This window comes from Grammomys surdaster, unplaced genomic scaffold (assembly GCF_004785775.1).
Source record: "Grammomys surdaster isolate TR1022 unplaced genomic scaffold, NIH_TR_1.0 255, whole genome shotgun sequence".
NCBI lineage: Eukaryota > Metazoa > Chordata > Mammalia > Rodentia > Muridae > Grammomys > Grammomys surdaster.
Window position 1 is genome coordinate 2,146,949 of NW_021604696.1, and position 8,762 is coordinate 2,155,710.

Sequence of the window (8,762 nt, forward strand, 5' to 3'; positions counted from 1 at the left end):
TCTCTCTCTCTCTCTCTCTCTCTCTCTCTCTCTCTCTCTCTCTCTCTGTATGTGTGTGTGTATAGGTATACTGAGATTCATATTCAAAGATGCTGAGTCCTCTGAAGCTGTAGTTATAGTGCCTGATAACCAACCTTCAGTCATCTCGCAAGAGCGAAAAGCACTCTTGACCAGATTGAAACTCTTTACTTTAAAATAATATTTTAAAGTAGCATTCACAGTACTGTCTTCCACATGGCTTCTCATAATTTCTTACTTTTGACCCCCACAAAAATTCAAACTAAGCACACAAACATTAAAATTCAGAACTAGAGTCTGTAAAAAAGAGGGAGGGCATTAAGTCACTTGTCTTTCTGTGTCTGAGTTACCCACTCGGTATACTAATTTTCCAGTTCCATTCATTTTCCTGTGGATTATACTTTATTGTATTTCATTTTTCCTTACAGCTGAATAATATTTCTTTGTGTTAAAGTATCATGTTTTCATTATCCACTTACCAACTGATAGACATCTAGACTGACTTCCTTTCTAGCAAATATGAATGAAGCAAGAATACACATGGGTGTAACGGTACCTCTGTAGTAATAGATAAATACCTATAGAATGCCCAGGAATGGTATGGCAGGCTGTATGATAGACTACCTTTAGTTATTTATGAAAAACTCCCACTGATTTCCATAATGAAAATACGACTTCCACATTTTCCAACTGTATACAAGAGTTCTCCCTTCCCCACATTTATTTCCATTTGTTTTCTTGGTAATAGACATTTTGACAGGGGTGAGACAGACTCACAAAGTAAATTTAATTTGCATTTCACTGATGGTTAGTGGTGTTGAACACTTTAAAAATGTTAATTAGCCATTTGTATATTTTTCTCTTGAGAACCCTCTGATCTGTTCAGTGGTGCATTTTTATTGGGTTGTTTGTTTTCTTGATGTTGATTTTAATGAGATCTATTCTATTTCTTCTAGATACTAATCCTGTCAGATGTACAGCTGGCAAAGATTTCCTTCCATTCCTTGGCATCTCCTCACTCAAAGCAGCTTCTTTTGTCTTACAGAACTTTCAAATTTCATGAGATCCCATTTGTCCATTATTGTCTTTATTGCTTAAGCAATCAGAGCGACTCTTATTGAGAAAGCCTTTCTGTTGTTGTATTAGGATTTACGGTCCAGAGTTTCAAGACTCTGGTATTGTTTTTGTTATTGTTGTTGTAGTTTTGTTTTTGCTTTGTTTTGTTTTTAATCACCTATAAATATTCGGTTGAAGTATTTGCAATGCTCAACTCAGAAGTGGGTGTGACAGTGTAGAGCTGAGTACGTCAGAAACAGTTTTCTTCGTCCAGGCATTCAGGTTGCCTGGTTAGTGCTATTTTCCTGAGTAGATTATTAATGTCAAGAGCAATCTCAGCTGCTGGAAAGTCTGGCTATGCAAATGTGGTACTAGTCAATTGACAACAGAGGCTCCTTGGACTTCCATAACACTTAGAGGATGAACAATCAAGGATGGTGTGGTATACATTTTTCATTTCGTCAATAAGTTTAAGAAAAGATGGGGAGCAATGTGCAAGATCTGGTGTATGTGAGGGCCAACACTCTCCTGCATTTTCTATTGTTCTTCCATGGACAGCTTGGCTTGGCGGGCCAGTATGTCTCCTGTACAAAGCAATGAACAAATTCTCAGTTCTTCTACCTGCTTTCCTCAGAGATCTCTCCTGTTTTATACTCCTTGTCCTTTGCAAGATAACAGATTGCTGTCTTGGGTTTTGTTTGATGGAGATTATTACTGTTTTAATATCATCAAATTGATCTTTGCTCTATGCATCTTGAAATTAGTTTCTTTTGGATTATCCATTTTTTTTTAATAATAATTTCCTAATCCTTCGTGGTTCCTTGGTATCAGTGACAATAATTGTTCCCTGCTTCATTTCAGACTTCATCTAATTCATCTTCTTTACTTAGCCAAACTTTTTTGTTAATTCTGTTTAGTATTTCATCAAAAGCAATTCTTAGTTTTATGATACAGCCTATTGTTCTCCTAGTCTCCATGAAGTTACCTTTGGCTCTGATTTTTATCTGAATACTTTCTATTAACTATGGCTGACTTTTCCTTTTCTAGTTAATTGAAGTATGGTATAAATTGTTTATCGAAGACTTTTCTTTCTCTTCAGTGTAGATATGTGGTGTATATATCCTCATCTCCTGATTATATTGCCTTTGATGCATCTCTCATGTTTTGGTACTTATTTGCAACATTTTCAGTGTCAAGTGAAATCCTTAAATCCAGAAGAAAACTGTAATTGTCACATATAGGTAGATTTTTCTGGCATTCCTATTATTGATTTCTATTTCCATTGCATGGTGTTAGAAACACACTTAATATGATTTCAACTTTGTTTAACTCAATAAGGCTTGTTTTGTAGCTGAATATGTGATCTAATTTACAGAAGGTTCTAGGCATGTTTGAAAGGAATTTATATTCTTCTGAATTTAGAAACTTCTGTACATATCTGTCATGTCCAGTTGTTACAAAGCTGCTTCCTCATTGATCAGAAGTAGAGCATTAAAGTTCCCAATTGTTGTTATTTCATTGTTTATACTTTTATATACTTAGATGCTTCATGGTTGAATTAAGAATTATTATGACATTGTTTTGTTTTTAGTTTACCTTAAGGTTTGTTTTTTTATTGCATGATCTTGCTTTGCATCTTACCCTGTCAAGGATATGTCCAGGCTGGCCTCCAGCTTCTGACAGTTTTCCTACCTCAGATTCCTAGGTGTCAATATTTCATTTATATGCCCCAGATCTGGTTAACTATTAGGATTTGTTCATGAATTTAACCGTTTTTACTTGCACAATAGCCTTTATCTCTGGTACTGTTCTTTTAAGTATGCCTTTATATTATGTAAGAACAGTAAGACATCTCTCTTTTCTATTTCCAAGTGCGTGGGTTATATTTTGTGTCTTTCTACTTTCAATGAATGTGTATCCTTAAAGAAAGTTTAGCCTCTTGGTGACAACAAAATGTTCACTTTTGATTTTTACCTATTCAGTCATTTCATGACTCTTAAAGCTTTAATACATTTCATTCAACTTCAAGGTAGTTATTGACCAGTAAGGAGGACTCCTACTATTTTGCTGTTCTTCTGATTAGTTCACAGACTGTCCCTTCTTGTCTCTTCTATTGTCTTCCTTTTTGTCCTATTTGCCTTAGTGGAATTCCCTTGGTTCATTACTGTCACCTTTTGTGTACCTAACACTGGTTTTTGCTTTGTGATTATTATGCAGTTAAACATCTTACAATTATTTATGTGAGACTGACAAAAGTTTTATTTAATATGTATGTACAATTTGGTATGTGTTTGCATGCTTGTGTGTGAGAGTATAGGTGTATATATCCTGTGATATGCATGCAGAAGGTAGAGGACAACCTTGGGTGTCAGTCTTCATTGACCATCTTATGGGAGGCAGAGTCTCTTTTGTTATTCACCACTACATACATCTGGCTCTGCTGAGCCTTGGGCTTCCAGAGCTGAAGGGGTTTGCAACCCCATAGGAAGAATAATATCAACCAACCAGACCCCACAGAGCTCCCAGGGACTAAACCACCAACCCATGAGCGCCCCATGTCTCCAGCTGCTGATGTAGCAAAGGATGACCTTGTCTGGCGTCAATGGGGGAAAAGTCCCTTGGTCCTCTGAAAGCTCTATGTCCCAGTGTAGGGGAATTCGAGGGTGGGTAGGGAGGAGTGGATGAGTGGGTGAGTGAGTGAGTGGGTGAGTGAATGAGTGAGTGAGTGAGTGAGTGGGTGGGTGGGTGGGTGGGTTAACACCCTCAGAAAAGCAGGTGAGAGGGGATGGCGTGGGAGTTTCAGGGGGGACTGGGAAAGAGGATAACATTTGAAATGTAAATAAAGAAAATATCCAATTAAAAAAAAGAGAGAAAAGAAAAACTTTTCTTCCAGTAGTTGGCATAACTACCTGTGACCTGGTTTTTATGTTTCTGCTCGAAATCTATTGCCAGGCCTGCAAATTGTTTGGTGTAGATAATTTTCTTCCTCAGTCTTGCATGTTCAGCATTTTCTTTTGGTCTTTGATTTAATTAAGATCTATTTGTATTTAATTTATGCTTATGTATGTATATCCATGTAAGTAAAAGCTGCTACACATATGTGAATGTCCACAGAGGTCAACAGAGAATGTTGGATGCTCTGGAGCTGAATTACAGAGATTGCTTGCTGTATGATATGTATTCTGAAGACTGAAATTCAGGTCTTCTGGTTAGGAGTAGCCCTGCTGATAGTGAGTCTGGCTCTCCTCCATTCAATTATCAATCATGAAAATATATCCCAGGCTTGCTCACAGAACAATTTGATGATGACATTTTCTCAACTGAGGTTTCATCTTGCAAAGTGAATCTAGCATGTGTTAAGTGGACACAAACTAGGCATCCAGCGTAATCAATGAAAATACATCTAGTGTTCAGTGAGGACCGTGTCACAGGGCTACAGTGGTCCCTGCCAAGTAGATGATATGAATAGCTTTTACCTGTCTTTTTGCATTTATTCTCTCTCTCTCTCTCTCTCTCTCTCTCTCTCTCTCTCTCTCTCTCTCTCTCTCTCTTTCTCTTTCCATAATTCATTTATGCCATGATCTTTCAGAAATTCCACGCAGGTGCTCAGGCATGGAGGTAAGTACCCTTACTTGCAGAGCCATTTTAATAAGGCCCTGTTTCTACACACTCTTACGAGCCATTGAACTCCTGGGAATTTTGGCTTATGAATAACTATGTATAACACGTGATATATCACGCATGCAAGGATAATATACCCTATACCACTTCTCTGGTTAGGCCCCAGTTATATGTTATGAAGAAAGTATTCCTAAATTGGGTAACGTATACACTCTCACTTACATAGAGATATGAGACTAGCTGGAGATGGCTAGTTTTCACTTCATTATTTTTTTTTTAATGCCTCTTGAACTACTACAGGGAAGTTAGCTTTCATAATAGTATGTTATTTTTAAGTTGCTTAAGCAGAATATGAACTGAACTTGGAAATATAATAGCTCATGTTATCATTGACTTTCAAATGGATACAAGCATAATCAGAAGACTAGAATAAAGGTGTCAAAATCACGCTGTATAAACATTTTCTGATGCATGCATATTCAAACGTTTACTTATGAAGGAGTAAAAAAAAATGAACTTGTTAAGTCCTTCTGTCCTTATTAAGATCCGTGATGGTGCTATTACATAATGTTCCCTCACGGCAAACACCCCAGCTGAAGATCTGTTCCTGTATATATGTTTTAAAAGACAAAAGATGTAGGAGAATTCAGCTTTTATGTGTGAAAAGTTTTATGACAGACAATCCTGAAAAATTTAAATTTTTGATGTGAATAAGTTGTAGGGGGTAGGATGCGATATACTGAGAAATAAGGGATGATCCGCATATTTTATAATGGCGAATTTTCACGATTTTTCTACAAGTGTAAAGATAAATAAAAAATACTAATTCTGGAAGATAGTCTTTCATTTGTAATTTAAAACCAAATACGTATAATTTATGAATACTGTTCTTTGTTCATTGTGGCAATATATTTTTGTTTGTTTGTTTGTTTGTTTGTTTTTTGGTTTGGTTTTTCGAGACAGGGTTTCTCTGTGTAGCCCTGGCTGTCCTGGAACTCACTCTGTAGACCAGTCTAGCCTCGAACTCTCGAACTCAGAAATCTGCCTGCCTCTGCCTCCCAAGTGCTGGGATTGAAGGCGTGCACCACCACCACCCGGCTGTGGCAATATGTTTAATTTCATTAATTTTTAAAAAAATTTCTAGTGTTTCATCATGCTTGCCTTCTACAGCTACTGAGAACCATGATAAATCTTTGGAGTAATGGAAAATTTTTAAAGGGCTTTCTTCATGACAGAGCTTGAGTATAACTTAATGCTCTTGAGCCAGACGTTCAAACATTTTATTTTTTTATCCTTCCAATTGTATGTCATGTCATTATGACAAGGTCCTTAAAGTAAGAGCTTACATAGACTTCAGGTGGATTTTGAATATTGCTTCTGACTACAAAATTGTGTGTTCAATAGGACGTAATAAAAATATTTTGATATCTGTGATAATCAGTCTCCAGAAATTTTCATGTGATATCTAATATCTAGATGCCATTTTGAAGCAGAATATATATGGAAAATTTTAATGATCTAATCCTTAAGGCTTTTACTGAACCCAGTGAAATGAACAAATATATCCAATCAAATATTTTCCTAGACATTGAATATAACACTTAAATTTCATGTCTTTACAATAGAAAAGTGTGCCCAATAAATTCAAATAATTGAAATATAATCAAACTATAGTTAACAATACTGAATTAATATCTTAATAATTTAATATTAAAGTATAAAAAACTACATAAATAAATTCAAACTAGTGTTTAACTGAAGAGTGTTTGCTATTGCTCAAACATTTGAAGATACTTTGCATAACCCTATGTAAAATGCTAATTGGTTTAGAAACATTGCTAATTTCCCAGTGCTAGCTGACAACTTTAATTTTGTGATAGGTTTTCTTTTATACTAGAGATGGAGAGTGTGATTATTTGATGGAATTCCATAGGTTCTCCAGCACAACTTTTTTTTGACATGTTTCCACCAAGGGGCACTTTCCTCATTTAGTATAAAAATTAAAACCCTATCAGTTATAGTTGTGATAAAAATTGTCTGCAAATAATCCACTTGTAAATTTGAAGGTCCAGCCTTGTCTAAAAAGACATTGTTATATTTCCAACATGTTAAGTGTAATGACATTTTATTCAAACTGTCAATAAAATCAACTGGGTCTCAGTAGCAATTCATTATCTTCTGAATATTAAAATTACAATTACTTGAATTGTACTTTGTGAGCTACATTTAAATGCTTGTTACAGAAAAGTCATGAATCTTAGTTAAACTGATAATAACTTAGAAATTTTTATTGAGATAGTCAACATGAAAATAAATCATATTCTTTCTGTAGTTTATATTTCAAGACCTTCCTTCTTCAGATGCTATTGACACTACAGACAAAATGCTAATTTTTTGATGACTTATACAGTTAAAAGCATTACCTACCATATAAAAATGTATAAATGTTAGTATATGTAACTTAATAATCACAAGTTTCAATTTTTAATTTTTTTCAATTTGTACTTGGTTTTATATTTGATATTTTCAAGAACACTACTTGTTTTAAGCAAAATATTTTTATTTAATATTATTATTTCTATAGCTCTGCTTGTACTTTTAAATGATCATTAAGGTACAGCATAAAAGTAACATAAACAGAAAGCAGGCATTCATAGTCCAAGGCTTGAGTAATTGTTCTTCCTAAAAATGTTTTCCAAGATAAATAGGAGTACAAGGGTCTATGGCTTAACCAAGAGAAGTATCACTCTGTGATAATTTCTTAAATGACCCAGTCTTTATCTCTTACATGCTTATAGTAGGTTCCTCTCTGTATTAAAAGCATGATGGCAATTTTGGTTCCTTTTAAAAATGTATTTCTTTTGAAAACTTCATACATGAATACTACGTCTATATCAATCCCACATTCTCTCCTACTTCCTGGGCCACCTTCTTCCTGAACTCATGATCTTTCTTCTTTAACTATTATTATTAAAGGTGTGTAATACACTATACCACACACACACTTGCACAAGCACACACATATACACACCCACACTTACACACACATGTGCATTCAGGACTGACCATAGTACTGGAAAACCTATGTGGGAATTCTTAAGAAGAAAATGATTCTTCCTGTCTCAACACCCATTGACTACATGTAATACTTCATCTAGGGTTGGAACTTTGTGGAATTTCCTCCATCATTATTTGCACATGGACTTATGCTGTCAGTATGCCCACCTGCTTCAGGCAACCATACTGTTGGATGTTTTTTTTTCCTTGTTGTCTCTAAGAGACTCTATCTTTTACCCGGTGTCCTGGTGTCTGTCTCCTACCATCTTTACTCCCACTCTTCCTTTATGTTCCTTGAGCCTTAGATGTGGATGTTACCTTGCAGATATATCTGTCACTATCCCACAGATACCTAATCTCTGCAGTTTTAAGAATTACGGATTTCTGCAATTGTCTCTTTCTTTTGTAAAATATGTCTTCTTTTATGAGGATTGAGAGTTACACGTAAGTTTGAGTGTAAGAATTAGTATTTAGATAATAGTTACAAGTTACATTAGTTGGGAAAATAATAGAAGGTTCTTCTCAAGGACTATGACCTCTCAGCCAATGGTAGTTGACTAGGTTTTCAAGAATGGGCACGGATTTCCTTCTGTTAGCCAGACTTGAGTACAGTTAGACAATTGTTGGTTATCTCTAGGATAAAAATACCACTAGTACATATTTTTGGGATTCTTTCTTGGCCAGCAGTTGCTGTTCGTAGGAAATGTAGCTGGTTATAACTATTGATTCCTTCTTTAATTTTGCAGTTTGTATAGCACTTTCAGATGAGAGCCAGTCCTTAGGGGAGGGGTTATTTGATCATATCTACTTGCATTGATTCTCCCAAGTCCTGCATCCTATGACGTCTTCAGCATTGCTATAGTGTCTTACTTTGAAATTCTGGAAGGCAACCAAGGTTTCTCAAACATCATGATTTTTTAAGATAAGTGTAGCTTTCAGATTAAAAAGATCTCGTATGCTTCAATTTTTAATCAACTAAATTTTAGAAAGAAAAGAAACCACTAGAATAA